Below are 24,629 nucleotides of genomic sequence, written 5' to 3' on the forward strand. Positions count from 1 at the left end.
GACCCTCAGAGTTTTCAAGTTTCTCCCTCTCCGAAAAGAACAGAGTCATGCCTCAAGACAGTAGGACTCTTCTTCTGGATCATTGCTCTGCCAACAAATGGATGAACCTTGTGGGGACATTATCGTCCATGGAACAGTTCATCCTTCTGGGCAGGCTTCATATGAGACCACTCCAGTTCTTCTTAAGAATTAGCTGGAACAGGAAAAAATACCTGCTGAGTGACTCACGAGATAAAAGAAAACCTGCATTGGTGGAGCTTGGAAGGTTTTTGCAAGGGAAGTCCCTCCTGTTGAACCCCATCCTAGACTTCTTCTCAGACACGTCGAACCTAGTTGGGGAGCAAGGAAATTTCAGAGACCTGGTCCCCGGTACAAAGAAATTGGCATATAAATGTCAAGGAACTGAAGGGAGTTCATCTGGGGTTGCAATTCTTCAAGGAAGAGGTGTGCAACAAGACGGCCACACTGCACTCCGACAGTACAACTGCCCTGTCATACATCAAAATCCAAGGGGGAACACACTCTTTCTCTCCTTATGAGATGGCAAGGGATCTTCTGCTTTGGGCAGAATAATTTCAGGTCAAGCTTCGTACGCGCTTCATTCAAGGGAAGTTCAGTGTTCTGGCGGACAAATTAAGTCGCCGGAAACAAGTGTTACCCATGGAGTGGACTCGGATCCTCAGGTTTGCTCAGATCTACGGAAGTTGTGGGGGACTTGTTCTTAGGCCTGTTTGCGACTTCCAGGAACCATCGCCTCCCAGTTTTGCTTGCCAGTCCTGGATCCTTTAGCATGGGCAAAAGATGCCATGTTTCAGGACTAGTCAAACAGTCACCTTTATGCTTTTCCTCCTTTCAGTATGGTACGACAGGTGACCAACAAGTTCCAGACTCATCAAAATCTGTCAGTGATCCTAGTTGCTCCTTTTTGGCTGACAAAGAAATGGTTCCCAGACCTTCTCAACATCCTGGCAAACTTTCCGAGAATGCTACCTCAAAAACCTCATCTTCTAAAACAACCCCACTTCTGGTGCTTTCATGAGGGGTTGTCTACTCTGGCACTGAAAGGCTACAAACTATCGGGAAACTTCTTAGAAAGAAGGGGTTTTCAAGATCAGCTTTGCAAGCTATTGCCAAATGCAGGTGGCAGTCCTCTGATAGAGTATACCAGGCTAAGTGGACAATTTTTAGAGGCTGGTGCAGAAAGCACAGAGTGTCATCTTCCCAGACATCTATAGCTGAAATAGCAGACTTTCTGCTAAATCTTAGTTCTTCGTTGGGCAAGAGGTTTCCGTTCTCAGCTACCACTCTGTTGGCCGCGAGTTCGAATCTCCGACCGGCCAATGAAGAATAAGAGGAATTTATTTCTGGTGATAGAAATTCATTTCTCGCTATAATAGGTTCGGATTCCACAATAAGCTGTAGGTCCCGTTGCTAGGTAACCAATTGGTTCTTAGCCACGTAAAATAAGTCTATCCTTCGGGCCAGCCCTAGGAGAGCTGTTAATCAGCTCAGTGGTCTGGTTAAACTAAGATATACTTAACTTTTCTGCTAAATCTTAAGACTAATAGAAACCTGTCATCCTCAACGATCAAGGGTTATAGGACCATGTTAAGCTTTGTCTTCAGACACAGGGGAGTGGACCTCTCCTCTAACCAGGATTTATCAGATCTTATTAGATCATTTGATACCATGAGACAGAAGGAGGTAGCAGTAATGCCATGGAACCTGGACATCGTTCTTAAATGGTTGTCTGAGCCCCGATTTGAGCCTATGCATTTCCCTTTGATTTCAAATCAATGAGGTCCATGGAATAGACTAAAGAGTGGGCTTCTCCCAAGGGAATGCTGTCTGTTCCTTCTCTTTGGAAGTTTTAGCCAAAAACTAGTCCATTTCCAAACCGTGGCCGCGTTCCTTTGCAATTAAAAGTTTGTCGGAAATTATAGGTCCAAATGAGGAAGAGAGAGTATTGTGTCCTGTGAGAGCTCTAAGGTTTTATCTTCATGGAACAAAGAAGATTCGTGGTCCTTTGAACACATTACAGTAAACGCCCCATATTCGCGGACTCACTTATTCGTGGATTTTTTGTGGAACGTATCTACCCATTATTCGCGGAAAATTCGCCCATTCGCAGTATTTTTCACTGAGAAATATTCACTAATTACTGTATTTTCATATCATTTTCATGACTAAATACACTTTTTGTTATAAGTCTATTAAAATACTCAGGTATAAGCATTTTTAGAGGGATTTTTTGTGTTTAAAATAGGCAGTTCTAAAGTGTTTTTAGAGGGGTTCTAAGTATTTGCAGATTTTAGCTATTGTGGGGGGGTGCACGCATCCCCCATGAGTACGGGGTGTTTACTGTATGGTGTTCTGTTAAGAATCCTTCTCGGCCACTTTCGAAGAATGACCTGGCATTCTTCCTTAGAGACCTCATCTCGGAAGCCCATTCTTTGATTGAAGATGAACTTTTTCCATTGTATAAAGTGAAGGCTCATGAAATTAGAGCTGTAGCCATTTCGCTGACATATAAGCGTAAGTTGTCTCTCTTCTCTATATTGCTAGCGACTTTTTGGAAATGCAAGTCAGTGTTTGCAGCACATTATTTGAAGGAAATTGAAACAGTGTACGATAATTGCAGTTCTTTGGGTCCATTTTCGGTGGCTGACATGGTATTGGGGGAAGAAGCATAGGAAGCATTCCTTCCTTCCTTTCTTCGCCTTGATTTGAGGTTGTGGAGTTTTTAAGGAAGCGGGGGAGGGTTACAATTTACCAGAGTGCCCTCCAGTCCATCTTAGTTGGGCAGTGGTATTTAACTTTTTTATGGCACAGGCGGTCCCCAGTTATTGGCAATCTGGTTTTACGGGACTTGTCTAGTGATGAAAATTAGACATTTTCTGCACCGAAAATCGCCAGTATCCACTTATCAATGGCGATACACACCTCACAGAGCTGCCAATAACTGAAAATTTAAGTGGTGAAAATCACCGATTTTCGGTTATCACACCATCAGAATGGAAACCCCACTAGTAACCAGGAACTGTATTAGGTGATGATTATTTTATTGTTGTATTTTCTGCATTGCACCCTGGGCAGGGGCAACATGATTACCTTTGTCAGCAATTGGAATCATCCTTGCTACAAGGTACCCGCTAATATAGTAGGCGAGCCTTGGCTATACCACTGCGCCACTATACGATAAGGAGACCACTAGTAGAGGCAGTACCTTCCTGCATCAGCTTCCTTATCAGGTAAGGAAACAGCAGGCATTTTTAATGCTAGCAATCTTTTCTATTCTCAGACTCATTACCATTACTAATGTTTTGATGTAGATTTGTTCATGCATACCACCTCCTGTCAGTGTGGGAATCAACAATGTTATTACTTGGTAAGTTACTTATATAAAAATTACATTTTTTATAAAATAAAGTTTTATATATATACTTACCAAGTAATTACATAATGGGAGCCCTCCGTCCTCCCCTCACATGAACATTATGGCATCAACAAATTGAATCCTTTTGCTAGTTGTTCCTCTCTTACCCTGAAAGTTGGTGGGGTTAGTCACCTAGCCAAACGAGATAGCACAACCCGCAAATTTCAGAAATTTAGCTGCCTGAGCGAGTGAAACTAGTAGCACTCTAACAACTTTGTAAATATATATAAAACTTTTTTTTATCATAAAATGTCATATTTCACCAGTTATCCTGTCTGCACTATCTACATGAAGCTTAACCACCACAATACATACATTTTATATATATATATATATATATGTATATAATATACCACAATACATACATTTTATATATATATATATATATATATATATATATATATATATATATATATATATATATATATATATATATATATATATATATATATATACATATACACATACACAGTAAATTTTAAGCCTTCTGTTTGATGTGCGATGGTAAGCTGCTGGAAGAATGTGATGGTAATGCTTTTAACAGTTCACAAAGCACACTGATAAAAGGGTATTGTGGGAGAACAGACTGTGGTAATCACATTCAAAGGGGGGAGCGCCAGGAGACCAGAATGTTCAGGACTGGGAGAGCCCTCTCTTGGTTGGGAGCATTTGATGCTGTTATTGGCTCAAAAGCAACATCATATACAGTAGAACCCCGGTCCTCGACTGTACTAGAACTCGACATAATCGGATTTCGACACGAAATGTTGAGTAAATTTTGCATTGGAGCTCAAACAACAAACCGGAATCTGACCCGATGAATCACATGATGTTTGTAGAAAAAAGAGTTTCGGGCGGCTGCCTCTAGTTGGCGTTGTTGGTGGCGTTCTTCCCATGCTTATTTAAAAGCATTTAAAGCCCACACATGCTGCTGCTGCTGTTGAAAAACAAGCCAGATTATCACATTAAATTAATAATACAGTATTTATAAGCCAAATTACTGTATGTCTGTTCATCATAAAATTAAGAAAAATTTCTTAAATTACGTCGGAACTTGGCAGCTTGTGGCAGATGTAAACAAACCACAGCACCACCCTGGTGGTGTATCGCGGTACTAATTACATAAACATTCAATATTTATGGTAAATTTCATACAGAGTCTACTGGAATAGTGTACAAAATCACTGTAAAACATCTTTCAGTGAATATTTACAGAAAGATGTTTTACAGTGATTTTGTACACTATTCCGGTAGACTCTGTATGAAATTTACCATAAATATTGAATGTTTATGTAATTAGTACCGCGATACACCACCAGGGTGGTGCTGTGGTTTGTTTACATCTGCCACAAGCTGCCGAGTTCCGACGTAATTTAAGAAATTTTTCTTAATTTTATGATGAACAGACATACAGTAATTTGGCTTATAAATACTGTATTATTAATTTAATGTGATAATCTGGCTTGTTTTTCAATGTTATCATTATCAACAACAGTTTTCATGTGTACTCGTTGCAGTACATTCTGGGAGTGCCTATAGGCTACCTAGCCTAGCCTATGGCACTCGGTCTATCATCGGTAATACGGCCGCATTGGTCATAGGCCAATTTTTTTGATACAGTATGCATTTAAAAATGTAAAAAGTGCTTCTGATACAGTAAGTTATGCAACTCTGAACTTGTTTAATTGTAATTTGTGTAAAGTTTTGTATAAAAAGGCAAGGTTGGAGTAATGACTGGTGGTCAGGAATGGATTAATCTATTTTCAGTTATTTCTTATGGGAGAAATTAACTCAGAATTCGACAAAATCGAATCTCGACACTTCTTCTGGAACGAATTAGTGTCGAGGACTGAGGTTCTACTGTACAGAGTAATTTTGTTTACCTCCTTTGAGGGCCTAATAGTTGTGTAATGAATAAATGATGGAAGTTTCATGGCTGGGAGAGCTCTTTTTATTGGAGCTCTCGCTACTGTTATGGGCTCCTAAGCAACAGCAGCATTTTGTTTATCACCTTCAAGTGGCTGATAGAGATGCATCATGACTTTTATGAAAGTTGTTCTCACATTGGCTGCTTCTCTCACTCCCTACCATCTCCCCTTCCTCCAGTGAATAACTCAACAACGGTGACTGAATTTATGAATGCCAAAATTTGCTAACAAAATTGTTGATTAAATACAGGCAGTCCCCAGTTATCAGTGGGGGTTCTGTTCTGACAGCGTGACAATAACCAAAAATTGCCGATAACTGAAAATCAGTGATTTTCAGTTATCAGCACCTTTGTTAGGTATGTATCGGCGCAATACACAATTATCAGTGCCGATAAGTGGAAATCAGCAATTTTTGGTGCTGAAAATTGCCGAATTTCATTGCTAGACAAGTCCCGTAAAACCGGATCGCCGATAACTGGCGACTGCCTGTATAAGAAATTTACATACTTCTTGGAGTCAAAGATTCCAACCTCAGAGACACACCCTAGTTTGACTATCAAAATTTTTAAACCAAACAATAATTGTAAAAAGTTATCACTTGTGAGTTGATTGTTTTGTTTTGGTTGGTGGTGGCCTGTCTTAATATGTAGAAGTAGTTCGAATTCAACTGGTTCAGCACAATGATGATTGTAATTTTTTCCACTTTATTGTTTTAATACATATATTACATAAGCAAATAAGCTTTTCTGAAGTTTATATACTGTGCTGTACCACCAGACTGTAGACATGAACAGATTATAAAGTAATGTATACTGTACAGTATAAACTGTCCAGCTGTGTTGCATCAAGAGTTTTTCATGCTTATCAGTATCTGATTCTTAGTATGTGTGCATGTGTATGCATACATTTGTGTGTGTTAGTTCATTTGTACTTGCATGAATAACGTTAGCCCCTTCGGTACTGCATGATGCATAATCAGCAAGATGCTGTATCCCGCATTTTCTCAACTTATCCTAAAGTCCGTATAACCATGAAAGAAAAGGTTTTAATAGCATCCATTCTGCTTTGTATATTAGTGGGAATGAATGTGAATTCAAAATATACACACGTGCATATATATGTACACACACACACACACACACACATATATATATATATATATATATATATATATATATATATATATATATATATATATATATATATATATATATATATATATATATATATATATACAGGTAGTAGTCGACTTATTTCATTTGACGGCATTAGGTTCTGACAGAGCGGTCGGAAGTCGATCTCGTCGTAAGTCGACCAACCACATATGTACATGTATTCTGTACCTACCGTATATTATCCATCATATCTCCTAAGTATGACTAGCCTACATATACATTTTATATTATCCAAAAAATGTGCATGTATAGTACCTATTTTTACATTTAGCATATGAAATCTTATCATGCTTGAACTCCTTGATTAATACTTACTTTTATTACTGTATTTAACATTTTTATTGTAGGCATTCAAACCATCTGTCTGGTCTGTTTACATTTTCTTATCCGCCATTTGCATTGCCAATCGGCTACACGTATGACGTATTATTTACTTTGTTTATTTATAGGTTTGAATTAAATACATACCGTATTTGACGGCGTATAAGATGCACTTTAAAAAAAAAAAAAAATGGCCTAAAAAATCCCCCTGCGTCCTATGTACATAATGAAGGCTCAAAATTTAAGAATTTTGGCCGAAATTATACATGAAACGTCACGTAGATGTTGTAGCCTAGTGTAAAATTCGGTGTTATCCTAATAACCTATTAAAAAACAAAGTTTATTATAATTATTTATCATTATCACACTTACCATCACCGCAATTACTACCGCTAGTATTATAATCAATATCTACGTTGTTATTATCGATATTTTCATTAAAATGTTAATATCATTATCGTCTTCTACAGCGGATCGCCGCATTCCACATTTATAGATATAAACAGTACGTGTGCTGCCACCTATTGGTGATTATCTCGAGAGCTTTACGGATAACAAGGCTTCGTTCAGTTGGTAGTTGGCAATTCCTGCTAACATTCTCTTTACGCATAACAACATGGCTTCGATCAATTGGTGGTTGACAATTCCTGCTACCATTCTCTTTAGGCATAATAACAAGGCTTCGTTGAGTTGATACTTCGTGAATTTGTGCTAGCATTCTCTTTTAAGAATAATAACATGGCTTTGTTCAGTTGCTCACGAGACTCGAGCGTTACATAGGAAACATTTTTATTTATTGAATTTTACCCTTGATTGCATACGTTTATAATATATAATGGATATACATAACATATATTACCGTAGGTAACATCTTTATTAATGTTTTTGTTGATTCTGGCGGTAAGAAACAATGTTTACAAATGAATGTGTTGCAATCTATTGGTAAATCTATGAGGTAGCTTTCAGCAGCAGACGAAACATTCGATCGTAGTAAATGGCTGATTGTATAATACATATTTTGATAAATATAAATATGGTAAATAACTTCTTTATTAATGTTTTTGTTGATTCTGTTGGTAAGAAACAATATGCATATGATAACCTAATACTACAGTTTTAACTTACCAAAATCATATGAGCATAGGCTAGGAAACCTTATTTTTTTTCCCTCAATGTCCTGCTGAAATTGGGGTGCGTCCTATGCAGACATGCGTATTATAAGCCATCAAATACGGTAATTTGTTATTACATTTATTTGCAAAAAATAGAAATACAAAATACATTACAAAAATATGAATCTTTTACCATTTTCGAACGACACAAACACACAATGCTGCCGAAAGCTGAGCATCTCTCGGATATTGCGCTGCCGGTAGCGGAAAAAGTATCATCGCGCGCTCGACGTATTTTAGCAAAATATAAAATTAAATATTATATATTATTATATTGTCGTAGCCGTAAAGAAAGTCGGTCAGTCGTAAGTCGCATAGGTCGTAAAGTCGATTGACTACCTGTATATATATATATATATATATATATATATATATATATATATATATATATATATATATATATATATATATATATATATATATATATATATATATATATATATATATATATATATATATATATATATATATATATATATATATATATATATATATATATATATATATATATATATATATATATATATATATATATATATATATATATATATATATATATATATATATATATATATATATATATAGCCAGAATCAAACACATACATATCCCCCTCTTTTACCTCTCGCCATATCAACCTATGAATTTTCCCTTTGTTCTGAGATTTTCTTAAAAAAATAATGCAGCTCTCGTTAGCCCATGAGCAAAGAGTTTTCATCACTTTTATCATAAAAAAAAAAAAAAAACTTATATGCATCCCCAGGCGTAAGGAAAGGTGCATCCCCAAGCGCTGGATTTAGCCCTGAAAAGTCATCATAAAAGTCTGGCATCATTGCTGGGCGACAATCCTCAAATATGTTGGTAACATAGGTCCAGCCACCGTTCACCTCTCGTTCTTCAACTTCATCATCACTTATTTCGCTTATTTCATCACTTGAGAGCTCGTCACTGCTCTCATATTCTTCCTCAGAAGGAATATATTCCTTGGAAAAGATATCACTGCTTTCACTTGTGCTTTTTTGCTGTGAAAACGAAGGTAAAACGAAGAAAATCATGAAGAAAACAGACATGTGAACTTGAGCATGACTGCATAAATTGATGACGAGAAGACTGTGACATCACAGCCAAGAATGTCCATGAGTGGCTGAAAAAAAAGTAGGAGCAGCTTAGTGTTGGTTAGTACAGCCTACCCACACCTGCAAAAATAAGTAGGAGACATAACCTAGCTCTACAAGCATTCCTTATAGCGTTATGAAGTTATGACGACATATATACGTCCTAGGGAACGTCACTGCACCCTCTATGACATCGTAGAAACATCACGGAACTGAAGGGGTCAAGGTAAACTGCAGTACAGGCAGTCCCAGATTTACAATGGGGGTTCCGTTCCAATGCTTGCGTCATGAGCTTAAAATCGTTGTAACTAGAAATATCGTCAAAAATGGTAAGAAAACCTTACTTTTAATCATTTGGGTGTCTTGTAAACGATGTAAACTACATTTTTAGTGAGTTTTTCATCAAAAAAACTCCAAATTTAGACCATTCTGCCCTTTTTGGAGCCATATTCCTTCCATCAGCGTCGCATTGTAAACCTGGAACATGCAATGTAACCCTGGAAGTAATTTTTGATGAATATATTTGAAGTGTTGTTGGCTCGGAATGTCACAAGCCGAGCCCGTCGTAACCCGGGGACTGCCTGTACACACCTGCTGGGTGTTTTGCTTGCTTTTCTGATTCTCTCTGTGAGTTACTTTATTGCTATTTGCATGGTTTGTCATTCAAAAAATTTACAAATCCATACTTCATCCTTAGTTGAAACCTTGGGTAAACAGTAAATGCAGTATGTTTACTAATAAATATACCGTATTAGACGCGCTTTTTAGTTTTCTGTAAAAGAAAATTATTGAGATGGCTATTTTTCTGTTCGTTTGCACTTTTTCTGTCTGCCCTTAGATCTTAAAAGCTACTTAGGCTAGAGGACTGCAAATTGGTATGTTGATCATCCACCCTCCAATCATCAAACACACCAAATTGCAGCCCTCTAGCCTCATTATTTTTTTTTTATCTAAGGTTAAAGTTAGCCATAATAATGCGTCTGGCAGCGACATAAGACAGGCCACCACCAGGCCTTGGTTAAAGTTTCATGGACCGCAGCTCATACAGCATTATACCAAGACCACCGAAAGATAGATCTATTTCGGTAGCCTTGATTATACACTACACAGAAAACTCGATTGCACTGAAGAAACTTTGGTGCATTTTTTACTTGTTTTATTTTTAAATGTATTACAGATGTTAGACCAAGCATTGTAGACTAGGCTAGGCCTAGCCATGGTGAGCTTACTGGGCAGGCACATAAATAGTTGCTAATAATAAAACATTGAAAAACAAGCCTAATTGTGTTCCTCGAATAAAGTGTGAAATATGTAAATTTACACTCACCTTTAAAGGAAACTAAATTAAGTTTTACCTTAAATAAACAGCGTTTATGTGTTACCGCAAAAGGCTACCAGGGTGGCACTTTGATTTTGTTTACATCCACTTCCTGCAAATGGCTGACAGGCAAACTGCCGACGTGTCATAAGCAGTTTTTCATAAGTTTGTTATTTATAATAAAATATTGAAAACAAACCCAATTATCAGTATGTTATCACAAACTCACGAAAAATTGCAGATGATAAATGGCAGTTAGTCTGTCAGCCATTTACAATGAGTGGATGTAAACAAAATCATAGTGCCACCCTGGTGGCCTGTCATTGTAACACATAAACGTTGTTTATTTATGGTAAATTTCATTTAGTTTCCTTTAAAGGTGAGTGTAAATTTACATATGATTTCATTCTTTATTCCAGTATACTCACAATATTTTATTTCATGCACAGAATCATACAGTAGTCCCTACAAAATCACTTTAAAATATCTTTAAAAAAATGTGTGATGAAACATACTAAATTGTTTTGTTCCACAAAATATCCTTGTAAAATATGAGTGCATCTTATGCGAGGATGCATCTTATACACCGGCAAATGAGTTAGTTAAATAAATTGCATTAAGGGATAATTTGTAATAAAATAATTACACAGTGCAGGAGGGAGGGTTAGGAAACAGACAGACATTAATACATTCGTGCATAGAAGTGCAGTTTACATGTAATCAGCAAATGAGCTGAACTTTTATAATGTAAAATTTTAGTACAGTATATAGTACAGTACATGGTAAAGCTAATATCTTTTGATGGAATGTGATCATAATTGTGTGAATTGGTAAATATAGGGCCTTACATGTTTAACAAAGGTTTCAACTAAAGATATATGATAGCTTAAGCTCTAGTAGCTTGCAGCATGTTTTGGACGGTGCAGAGATTAATAAATTTTTCCATGGTATACAAAATATATAACAATCTTCCTGTAAACTTCTTTAACCCTTTCGCTGCAGAATTGTGAATACAGACAGTCTCCAGGTTACGACGTTCTGAGTTTACAATGCTCTTCAAATATATTCATCAAAAAATTATTTCCTGGGTTACAACACCAATTCCAGGTTTACAACGCTGACAACGCCAATCCGATGGGAGAAATATGACCCCAAAATGGCAGAATGGTCAAAAGTTTTTTTTTTTTTTTATTAAACTCAATAAAATTGTAGGATACATTGTTTTCAAGACACCCAAAGGATTAAAAGTAAGGTTTTCTTACAATTTTTGACGGTATTTTGGACGACGCTGATCAGAAAAAATATGCATCCAACACGACAGAATGGTCTATATTTGGAGGGGTTTTTCTAATGAAAAACTCAATAAAAATGCAGGATTCCTTGTGAAAACTCAATAAAAATGCAGGATTCCTTGTTTTCAAGACACCCAAAGGATTAAAATTAAGGTTTTCTTACAATTTTTGACGGTATTTCAGACGACGCCGATTGGAAGAAATATGCATCCAAACCTGCAGAATGGTCAGTGGTCAGTATTTGGAGGGTTTTTTATGAAAAACTTAATAATAAAAATGCAGGATTTGTTGTTTTCAAGATACCAAAAGGATTAAAAGTAAGGATTTCTTAAGATTCTTGATGGTAATATTTCAGATGACTCGGTCTAATTCATATGACGGAAGAAAATTCTCATTTGTGGATTCTTTCATAGAGCAATATTCACTAATTACTGATTTTTATTTTATTTTCATGACTAAATCCATTTTTAATGATAAAAATTATTTACTAATTTTCAGATATTAAGGTGACCACAGCAAAGTATCGATAAAATTTTAAATTAAAATCCCATGAAATCACAAAGCTGCTTACCGATGTAATCACTTCATTCAACCACTCTCTCTCTCTCATAATTTCACTCTTTTGAGATTTAAGTAAGGCCAACTGCCCATATCTCTCTCTCCCCGAATAGTTTCACTTTTGAGATTTAAGTAAGGCCAACTGCCCATATCTCTCTCTCTCTCTCTCTCTCTCTCTCTCTCTCTCTCTGTACTGCATATATCCTTCAAAGAAATATGGATTACTGTATATAAACATAAAAATATACAAAAATTCGATCATCGGTTGTGTTGCAATTTTTTTATTGCTTTGATGTAAGCTTCACGACGACAAGATATCGGCTCAAGGGATTATAAGTAGCCAATAACAGAGCTCGTAGCAACCCCCTCTCTCCATGGCGATACGCTATTGGCTGGAAGGACTGAGAGTAGCCAATAACAACTTGTAACAACCCCCTCCTCCCCTTCTCGCCCTCCTTGATGACATGCTATTGGCAGGAAGGGTGGGATTTTAACCAACCACAAAGCTTGTATGTCAAGGGCTTTGCATACACTAAAAGAAGGGTGAGTAGTAGTTTCTCTCTCTCTCTCTCTCTCTCTCTCTCTCTCTCTCTCTCTCTCTCTCTCTCTGATTATAAGAGAGAGAGAATGATGGCACAAGAAATTTTTAACAAATTTGTGGGAGATGGTGAGGACTAACCACATTTGTATGATAGATAAATGACTTGCCTAATAATAAGTACTAATTTTCAAATAATAGGATTGATTTAATAATAATGATATACTGTAATCACAATACATATGCATTTTTAAAGTAAATTATTTCAATTTCTAAACAAAGAAATATCACACCCTGTCTTTTGCCCAAAGCTCTGAAGCTATGTTGGAGGGTGGAACTGTCAAATATGTCAAATTGCTTGACATTTCTGACCAAGGGTAGAAGATCAATTTCTCTCTCTCTCTCTCTCTCTCTCTCTCTCTCTCTCTCTCTCTCTCTCTCTCTCTCTCTCTCTCTCTCTCTCTCTCTCTCTCTCTCCAAAGGGTAGAATGAGAAATGGATAGATATGTAAATAGATACTTAGTTCTCTCTCTCTCTCTCTCTCTCTCTCTCTCTCTCTCTCTCTCTCTCTCTCTCTCTCTCTCTCTCTCTCTCTCTCTCTCTCTCTCAGGAAAAGAGACTGCTAATTTGAGTCTCTTTACCTATGCACACTGTGTGTTTGTGTGTTCATAGTGTTTTAAAAATGCGTGGTGAAGGTAATAGTACATCTTTGGAAGACAAAAAAAAATTTTTTTTGTCGTCAATCGCAGTAGAAAGAAATGGATTAACATTCCTCAGGAGATTAAAGAGATAAACCTCTCTCTCTCTTTGCCTGGAAAAGGGTACTAATATTTAAGATGACTTTGAAATGATATAATGATATAATTTCAAAGGTTAATACAGTAAGTAGTAGGATAATAATTTAAGCTATACTTGATGTAGGATGATACTTTTAAGTATGCATTTGGTATTTGAACTTTCAAGATAGGCAGTCATAAGCATTTTTTTAGGGGATTTTTGCTTTTCCCAGGATTTTGCATTTCCACAGTAGGTTCTGGAACCTATTCCCATGTAAAAATGGGGGAGCACTGTAGTTCTGTGAAATTCTTAAGTTTTTTCTGGTAGATAAGTGGTGACTCCAAAACAGCAGAATGGTAAAATTTTGGAGTTTTTATGAAAGACAATAAAAATGCAGGTTACGTCATTTTCAAGATACCCAAAGGATACTCGAAGGATTAAAAGTAAGGTTCTCTTACAATTTTCGACGATTATTTCAGTTTACGAGATTTCGGCTCACAACACAGCATCAGAACGGAACCCTGTCATAAACCATAGACTGCCTGTACGTACGTTTCACGGTGCTGTGTAAATTTTCACTGAAAATTTTAAATGCTTAAAATTTACTGAAACCATTTTTTATTTTTTGGAAGCATTTTATTTTCAGAATTTAACATTTGCTTGGGTATATAATTTTCTGACTTGAAATATATGATAAAAGGATAAAAATTAAGAAAAATCACAAAAATTCCTTTTCATAGATGACTTTATTTACTAATGCTACTTCAGATATAAAGTACCATGTGGGTTAGTACCATTTCTGGCTCTTTCTTTTGTAAGGATATGTTGAGCAAAGTTGATCAAGCATATCAACTCCCCCCCCCTCCCTTATACTTATATTCTACATGAACACAGGGCTTGTCAGTTTCTCTGTCACCCACCTTTGAATGAATTTCCACTTTATATGTACCTACTGTTCCAAAACTAGATAGTAAATTAAACCTGGTTGTGTCTTGCCAAGAACAAGCAAGCATTTTGCCATCATTTCATAACCATGTTACTGGTAAAGTTCCCTTTTTCATTGTTATTTGTTTCATATTAGCTGGCGGACCCTTCCTATTCATTGTAAGTGTTCCACAAGCTAAATTTTTTTTTTTTTAAGTATTTTGTCATAAAGGGACTCACTGTTATAAAAACTGTCCATGTAAATAATATGACCTTTGTTTTCGTAGCCCTCTAATGAGTACCCAACCCTTCTGATGGCTGACCAGCAGTCCTTCCCAGTATACACATTAAATTTAAGCAGGTAACCAGTTGTGCAGCTGTCGTAGACCTTATCTTTATTCCCCATGTAGTTGAAGGTTTTGATGGTAAATATTGTTTAAAAAATAGCCTTTTTAAAATTTTATCATGCTTTCATCAATGCTGATTTCTCTATTGCTAACAGTATTTCCCATGTAAATCTTGTACCATATCTAATACCGGTCTAATCTTAGAGAGCCTATCATTTCCATCTTTCTGGTCATTATCACTAAAATGAATAGCTTATCTAATCAACTGATATTAGTCCCTAGAAAGCACTTCTGTGAATCCAGGAGTATCCCGTAAGAAGCTACTTTCACTAAGTAACTCTCAGTTGTGGGTTTATGAGATATACCCATTGCTATTTCAATAGCAACAACAGCTTTTATTTCATCAAAAGTTACATCTGACCATTGGTGGTACCTTGATCTTTTTGGCAAAGGCTGATTTGTAGCTACCATAGATTTAAAATACTTATTAGTTCCTTTTGCAACAAGTTCATACATTTTTTCTGGAAAAAATCTTGTGAAACACACGTACGGATTTCAGTTTTGAAATGTAATTACCTTCTGAGAGGCTGTGTAATAAAAAAATTGACTTGGATTATTGTTATTACAGTTAGTTTTATTTCAAGATAAAGAATTGGCTACATCAACTGCGGTTGATGAGCATGTTGCTGGGGCATCTTCATCCTTATCTTCTTCATTGTTATCATAATAATTATCATCATTTGGCGTAGGATCATCAATATCTGACCCTAATTCTGAATCAGATCCAAGTAGAATGCCATCAGTTTCTTTGAAAGATACTTGACAAGAAGTGGAGGCCATCTGATACCTATATAAAAAAAAAAAAATAATTACTAATGTTAGGCCACACCCAGAGTTAAAGGGAAATTATTAAAAAGACAAAGTCAGCTGACTAGTAAAAACAAAGCATTTTGAACATTCTACCAATAGTGTACTAAATATTGTAATTTATAACTAAATGTGATGTTTACTCCATTAATAATCAAGAATTTATTCACAAAGAAGGGACCGATAGACAGCCAAAGCAGTTAGCCTAAATGACATCTGGCGAATGTAAGCATAACTTTTTGGTTTAGGAAAGCAAAGCTTCTTTTCTCTTAAATGTGCTAGTCATTTGACTATTATTCATTTAATTAAGTAAATATATTTATTAACCCTTAAACACCAAGCGTCTATTTACAAAAGTGTCTCCCGTATACCGGAGGGCGTTGAGAGTTACCGCCAAAGCGGAAAGAAAGTTCTTTTCAAAAAATCACAGCACTCTTAGTTTTTAAGATTAAGAGTTCATTTTTGGCTCCTTTTTTTGTCATTGCCTGAAGTTTAGTATGCAACCATCAGAAATGAAAAAAAATATAATTATCATTTATAAATATTGGAATATATGACTGTGAAAAAAAATTTCATATATAATTGTATACAAATCGCGCTGTGAGCAAAACGGTTAAAGCTAATGAGTTATTTCTTTTTTCGTTGTATTGTACACTAAATTGTGATGATTTTGGTATATAATAAATTGTAAAATGATCAAAGCAACACAGAGAAAATATTATCAGAAAATGATGCATGAATTCATAATGCGCGGACCTAAAAAAATTTTTTTTAAAAATTCACCATAAATCGAAATATTGTGCTAGAGACTTCTCGTTTGTTGCAAAATGAAGGTAAATGATTGAATATTACTAGACTGTAAGAGTTTTAGCTTACAATTGCAGTTTTCGACCATTTCGGTCGAGTTAAAGTTGACTGAAGGTTGAATTTTTTCTATTTATTGTGATTTATATGAAAATATTTCAAAACTGATAAAAGCTACAACCATGAGTTATTTTTTGTTGTATTCTACATGAAATTGCGCACATTTTCATTTATAAACCTTTATGTAACGGCTAATAGAAAACGGTGCAGAAATTACGACAAAGTGACTAAAGAATTTCCGAGATGTTAGCCGAGTCAGCGCATGCGGATGTAAGGAAAAAGTTTTTTCAAAAATTCACCATAAATCGACATATTGTGTTAGAGACTTCCAGTTTGTTGCAAAATGAAGGTAAATGATTGAATATTACTAGAATGTAAGAGTTTTAGCGTACATTTGCATTTTTCGACCATTTCGGTCGAGTCAAAGTTGATCGAAGGTTGAAATTTTGGCGTTTATTGTGATTTATATGACAGTATTTCAAACTGATAAAAGCTACAACCATGAGTTATTTTTTGTTGTATTCTACATGAAATTGTGCACATTTTCATAAAAAAACTTTATGTAATGGCTAATACAAAACGGTGCAAAAATTACGACAAAGTGACTAAAGAATTTCTGAGGTTTTCAGCAGAGTTAGCGCACGCAGACGTAAGGAAAAAGTTTTATTAAAAAATTCACCATGAATCGAAATATTGTGCTAGAGACTTCCCGTTTGTTGCAAAATGAAGGTAAATGATTGAATATTACTAGAATGTAAGAGTTCTAGCTTACAATTGTATTTTTCGACCATTTCGGTCGAGTCAAAGTTGACCGAAGGGTTGAAATTTTGGCACTTATTGTGATTTATATGAAAATATTTCAAAACTGATAAAAGCTAAGACCATGATTTATTTTTTGTTGTATTGTACATGAAATTGCACACATTTTCATATATAAAACTTTATGTATCGGCTAATAGAAAATGGTGCAAAAATTACAACAAAGTGACTAAAGAATTTCTGAGATTTTCAGCAGAGTTAGCACGCACGCGGACGTAAGGAAAAAGTTTTTTAAAAAATTCACCATAAATCGAAATATTGTGCTAGAGACTTCTCGTTTGTTGCAAAATGAAGGTAAATGATTGAATATTACTAGAATGTAAGAGTTTTAGCTTACAATTGCATTTTTCGACCATTTCGGTTGAGTGAAAAATGACCGAAGGTTGAAATTTGGCACTTATTGTGATTTATGTAAAGAAACTTCAAAACTGATAAAGGCTACAACCATGAGTTATTTTTGTTGTATTGTACATTAAATTGTGCACATTTTCATATATAAAACTTTATGTAATGGCTAATAGAAAACGATGCAAAAATTACGACAAAGTGAATAAAGAATTTCTGAGATTTTCAGCAGAGTTAGCGAGCGCGGACATAAGGAAAATGCTTTTTTCAAAAATTCACCATAAATCGAAATATTATGCTAGAGACTTCTCGTTTGTTGTAAAATGAAGGTAAATAATTGAATATTAGTAGAATGTAAGAGTTTTAGCATAAAATTGCATTTTTCGACCATTTCCGTCGAGTCAAAGTTGACCAAAGGTTGAAATTTTGGCACTTATTGTGATTTATATGAAAATATTTCAAAACTGATAAAAGCTACAACCATGAGTTATGTTTTGTTGTATTGTACATGAAATTGCGCACATTTTCATACATAAAACTTTATGTAACGGCTAATAGAAAATGGTGCAAAAATTACGACAGAGTGACTAAAGAATTTCTGAGATGTTCAGCAGTTAGCGTGCGCGGACATAAGGAAAAAGTTTTTTCAAAAATTCACCATAAATCGAAATATTGCGGTAAAGACTTCCCGTTTGTTGCAAAATGATTGAATATCACTAGAATGTAAGATTTTTTGCTTACCGAAAAAAAAAATATATATATATATTTATATAATATACACATTCATACATACACACACATACATATATATATATATATTTGTTTTTGGTACGAATACATAAATAAAAGGAATGCAGGTGAAAAGCTTTTTTTTTTTTTGCATAAAACGAAATAATATACAAAACACCAATAAATACAGATATATAAAAACTTGTAATAAATATAAAATTAAATATAAAATCGATGCAGAATACTCACTCGTAATCCTGACTCTTCATTCTATTCATGTTTTCTGCCTCTTCCATTGAAGAGTCTTGCGTTTTTTTCCTCTACACATGACGAGGTACAGGTGGAGGAGGGAGATGCGCACCCTTACTGCAGATGGGCCGCCCTTCGGCGGTCCGCTTCACCCTCCAGTGTCCCTCGGATAGGCGCACTCTAATATATAACCGCAGTGTGGTATTACGGTCACACTCCCCGAACCTGCAAAGTGCTACCTTGCAGGTGCGACAGACGAACCGGGTGTCTCTTCTTCTGCCATTCATATGGCACACCCGGCACCGTTTCTGCTTACGCCCTTCTAGGGGCTCCAGTGTGTGATCCCCTGCCTGCAGCCGACACACAGGGTCCACTACCCTACGGGACATTGGAATGTGAGGGAGGGCGGCATCATCAAGGGCGGCGTCGGCAGGAGCAGGACGACCGAGGTTGGCCCTCCTAGCGACATCTGCCCTATCCTCTTGGGGCAGATCTGGAGCTCGGGGCAGGGGGCGGGTATTGGAAGGCCAATCCTCAGGATTGAAGTTGATGAGGGCATTCCCAGCCACCTCGAGAAACTGGATTGGGACAACCTCCGGGTGTCCGAATTGTACCCACAGTAGAGGATGTAGGCATTCTGGAGGGCCAACTGAAGGAGGTATTTGAGGAGCTTCTGTGTCCACCTCCTGGTTCTCCTGGCGAAGGGATAATACTGGATGAGTTGATCAAAGAGATCAACTCCTCCCATGTGCCTATTGTAGTGCCCAATGACAGTAGGCCGTTGGACATGAAACTCCTCATATGTAACTCGGCCCTGCCGACTTGTCTTCTTCCACTGAACGACCTCTTCTTGGATGGGCTCATGACTGGTCATAATCATGGGCACGAGTCGGACCCCCTTCCAACAGATGACGAATTCATCTCCCTTCCGCCACTACGCTGTCTCTCCTCTTGCCAGATGTTGCGCACCAACCGAAGGGTACCACTGACGTGCACACCTGCTTCATACAGTTCCTGGGCCAGGGATACCGAGTTATAATAATTATCCATAAGCAGGTGGTATCCCTGGTTACGGAAACGATCCACAAGACCGAAGACAGTGTCACGCAGTGTGGAGAAGGCCCCAGAATACACAGAGAAGTCAACGACGTATCCAGTGTTGGATTCCGTAATAAAAAAGAACTTCATACCATATTTCTTTGGCTTCTTGGGGTTGTACACTTTTATAATTAGACGCCCTTTTGTACGGCATCATCCCCTCATCCAATGAAAGGTTCTTGGAAGGAACCACGAGAAACTGGCACCGTTCACGAATGTACTCCAACACTTGGCGGACTAAGATGAGGCGACCTGGGTTATTCCGGGATATGGCCCTTCAGTTGAAGGCGTTGAAATACCTGTCCAACACCAGGAAACTATCACGGGGCATAATGCCGGGCACATTGGGCGTACCTAAAAAAAAATTCCGCCTCCAATATTGCCTGACGTCGGCAGCAGGCATCATTCCAAAAAAATGTGGAGCCCCAAAAAATGCGCCATGTCCGTGAGGTTGCAGCTCCGCCATCGATACGACAACGTCGTCTGCAGTTCCTCACAGCAGTACCGAGCATAATCCGCCATCTCTGCAACGAGGTATCCCAGCAATTCCTGTGTAAGGAAGAGCTGAATGAACCCCAGTGCAGTGAGAGGCACAGGGACGGTCAGTCCAGGTACTGCCGTGAATGGGTGCATGTTAGGTGGGGTGGGGTCCTCCAACCACCCCTCATCGCTTTTGGACGAACGGCCCTCACCTAGGCTGCCGTGACGTTGCGACCTTCTACAGGCACGTGCACGGGCACAACTTCGCACCCCCCCCCCACTGGCCCATCTCCCTCACTTTCACCATCACTTTCTGTCTCGTCTCCACCAGCCACAATCGGTGCCTCCTCCTCCTCAGACACTCCCTCATAAGCACTGAAACCACTGAAATTGAGTTCACTTTCATGCTCTGGCTCTTGTACGGACATTGGGGGAAAATATTCGTCATCACTGACATCAGGCGTGATGTCCTTGTCACTAGATGACAAACTGCCATCAAAATGAGGACTTTCCACCTGCTCTCGATCGAGCTCCAACAAGTATTCATCAATGTCCTTTTGTTGGAGGCCTCCCAAATGTTTACGAATGCCTCTCAGGACACCCCGATGTTTCCTAGGGGCCATAAAAGGCACGGTACGGCCCTTGGGGCCCATGGTCACTTTCGGCCACGTGGCTGTACAACACGGCGCTCATAAGATGGATCACCTTGGGTGCTGGGTCCCCTCTCCAGCATCCAAGTCTAAAACGAGTCTCACACGCTCACTGCCGACAGGCAATACGCGCCTTTCAGAGTCCTACATCTCTGTGTACGTCCTATTGCGTCACAAACACGCTAACACTTACACAAGTTCAGCAAAACACGAATGCGTCAAGAAATCGCTCTCTGACGATTCGTCTGATGCTTTCTGGTGGGAGAAGAAAGAAATTCGCTTGTAAACAAAACAACAGCATGATCCGTGAACTCCCAGCATCCCTCAAGGCGCGTGATTTAAAATTTTTTGCAAACTAGGCCTATAAGTATTTTTCCGAGAATATTTAAAAAACTTTTTGTAGTCAACGTATTTTACGTCCACTTGGCACCCGACAGACAATTTTTGTCGACGTAAAATACGTCCAGTCGGCGTTAAAGGGTTAAAAGCCTGATGGAAAGAACGGCTTGTCTTTTTTCTTGAAGGATCTGATCTCTGAGGCCCATTCTCAGGTTGGAGAAGAAGCTTTAACGTCTTTAACGTCCATCAAAGCTCAAGCTCATGAGGTCAGAGCAGTCTCCACATCTTTAGCCTTCAGGCACAACCTGTCTCTATTAATTCTTCAAGCGACTTACTGGGGGTGCAAGTCTGTTTTCAAGACTTATTATCTTCATTATCTTCGTGATGTGAAAACTACTTTTGAAAATTGTAGTACAGGCAGTCCCCAGTTATCAGTGGCCTCAGTTATCAGCAATCTGGTTTCACGTCGCTTGTCTAGTGACGACGATAACTGGATTTTTGGCACCGATATGCGCTGATCTCCAGTTATCGGCGCCAATCCCCCAGTTATCAGTGCTAATCCCCAGTTATCATCGGCGCCGATAACCAGGGATTGGCGCTATTGTCAGCGATTTTTGGTTATTGTTACGCTGTCGGGAATGGAACCCCCGCCGATAACCGGGGACTGTTCGTACTTTAGGGCCCTTATCCGTGGCTGGCATGGTGTTTGGGGAGGAAGCTTAGGAAGTCTTTCTTCCTTCCTTTTCTCGTCGCCTTGAACTTTGGTGTTGAGTTGTAAGGGGAGCCTGGGGCTACTGTGTACCTGGAGACCCACCAGTCTTAACTTAAATGGGTGGGTGGTGTTTTTATATTTTGTGGTGTAGGTGATGCTCGTCTTCATGATTCCAGTCATTTGGTTGGTCAGTATGTGCTCAGGGCAGGGGCAACTGGCTTCTTGTATACTTTGTTAGTCCCTTGCTGCAAAGTACCCGCTGATGTAAAGGTGCATCTGCATCTATTACAGAACCCAGATAATTACACAATCTTGATGTTCACTACTTTTTGTTTATGGTGGCTGGCTGGTCATTATCCCTCCTATTTGTCATAAGTTCAGTCTTTGCATGACATGTCTTCCCTCCCCTTTGTACATTTTAACTCACATCTCTACCTGTCTAGGTTTCTTTCTAGCTCCTCTTTGAGTTTCTGCCAGCAAAACAATGAACATACACCAAAGCAGCTTCTCCCTGATATCCTTTAGTTGTTGCATTTAGCATGATTTTGATCCCTGGTGTTGTCCTACCTTGACACATAAGCTGCTAGTCTAGTCATCCCTATTATGGATCTAGTACAACTCATCGCCGCCATCTCATCACCGCCCACTCATCGCCAGCTGAACTCATTGCCTCAACGAACTTATGCTAAAAATCAAAATTCACTGAATGACACCTTATGCTAAAAATCAAAATTCACTGAACGACACCTTTATTTAAACCGCTGTATATAACAACAATAACTATTACCCCATTTTGGCAATGTGAACAACTCAGGGTATGTAAAGCAAGAATCCACACAAGATTTGGAAACGTAGTGAAATTCATAAATACTCACACCCAATTCATAAATACTCACACCCATGACTCTTCACCAATAGGAATAGAAGTGGCAAAGACGATTACAAAAATAAAACCCGAGCTGAAGAGACATTGGGAAACCCAAGTGTAGTAATTAATGAAATTTTAACTAATGTTTCCCAAACGGTACAAGGGTCACTACCGTGTTCATCTGCCGTACAGAAAACTATTCGACGGAAACGGAATGAAATGAGCATCCCTCCGCCAGACCCAATTGACCTTCATCAATTAGCAATCCCTGATGAATATGTAACCTACAAAACAGCCAAACCAGAAAGAAGACTTTTTATTTGAAAGGAGAAGCTGGGTGCAACATTCGGTTTCATCATAAGTTTGGTATGTAGATGGCACTTTTAAGATAGCTCCCAAGTTATTTTCTCAGGTGTATATTGCACAGGCTCAAACAGTAGGAGGTGTCATCCCCGTACTTTATGCTGTTTTACCTAACAAACAGAAATTTACATATTAAAGGTTATTTGAAACAATAAAAGAAATTGAGCCCACCATAAAACCAAAATTGAATGTATGTGATTTTGAATTCTTCATGTAGTGCAATTAAACAAATATTTCCAAACTTAGAATTGGCTTGAAGACAATTATATAGGTCAGTTCAATAGACGAGGAAATAGCAGACTTGCCCCACTCTTCCCAATGGAAATGTGGAATTTGTATTTTCATACTTTAAATCAGGAAGATAAAACCAACAACCACAAAGAAGTAGGAAATAGAAGGAATTAGGGATGGAACTTCCAACAATCTGGAAATTCATTAATGCACTCAAAAAAGTTCAAAAAGGTTGAGACAGTTATTTGGAATTGCTTATAGCTGGTATTGCCCCACTGGCAAAATTAAAAGAATACCTAGATACTGATTAGCACAGTCCTACTAGAACAGTCCAAAGTTTTACTCAGAGGACTCCCATTGAATATTTACGTGGCATTTCTCAAAACATAAAATACATCTTTTCATTTTTTCTTCATCTTCATGGTTTTTTATCTTTAGCTATAAAGCATTTAATTAATATTTTATATTTAATAATATTCCTGCCAGTACTCTAATGATTACAGTAAAGGCATTTTTCATTTCCAATGGCTTTTTATTTTTTCCACTGAATTTTTCTTTTTTTGTGCTCTTTCTTTGTTATTTTTTTTTATAAACTTTCGATTTTTAGCATAAGTCAGTCAGGGCATGAGTAGGCCAGCAATGAGTTAGCCGGCGATGAGTTGGGCCAGGGACGAGATAACAGTGATGAGTCAGCAGCTATGAGTTGTCCCATTATGCCCTACTATACGCATCATGGTGGTTGTTACATTTCTGTACGTTTCACCAATAACTCATAATTTTTTGGTGCCTCCTGCCCCCTCAAACTTGTTGTGTGTCTTTTCTAGGTCAATGTAGACTATGGAGAGCCCCATGCTTATCTCTATACTTGTCCATTACAGTGCATAAGGAAAGTATATCAGTTGTACCAGTCCCTTTCATAAAACTTAGTTACTGTCTGACAATCATGACCACATGTGTAAGTATTCAAAATATTTTCAACATATGCTCCATGAATTCAGTTGTTCTATAGTTCTAACAACCAAGCACATCTGTCTTTAAAAATCAATATCATGTGCCACTCTGCATTTTTCTTGTATAATTTCCTTTTCCATAATTCACTCTATTATTTCTCACAGT

At 37.6% G+C, this 24,629-nt stretch overlaps 1 protein-coding gene across 1 annotated transcript in view; it reads left to right on the forward strand.

The window, feature by feature from the left end:
• LOC136849552 (general transcription factor 3C polypeptide 1) overlaps nt 1-24,629 on the forward strand; it is a 1,135,756-nt gene that overhangs the window by 99,323 nt on the left and 1,011,804 nt on the right.

This window comes from Macrobrachium rosenbergii, chromosome 21 (assembly GCF_040412425.1).
Source record: "Macrobrachium rosenbergii isolate ZJJX-2024 chromosome 21, ASM4041242v1, whole genome shotgun sequence".
NCBI lineage: Eukaryota > Metazoa > Arthropoda > Malacostraca > Decapoda > Palaemonidae > Macrobrachium > Macrobrachium rosenbergii.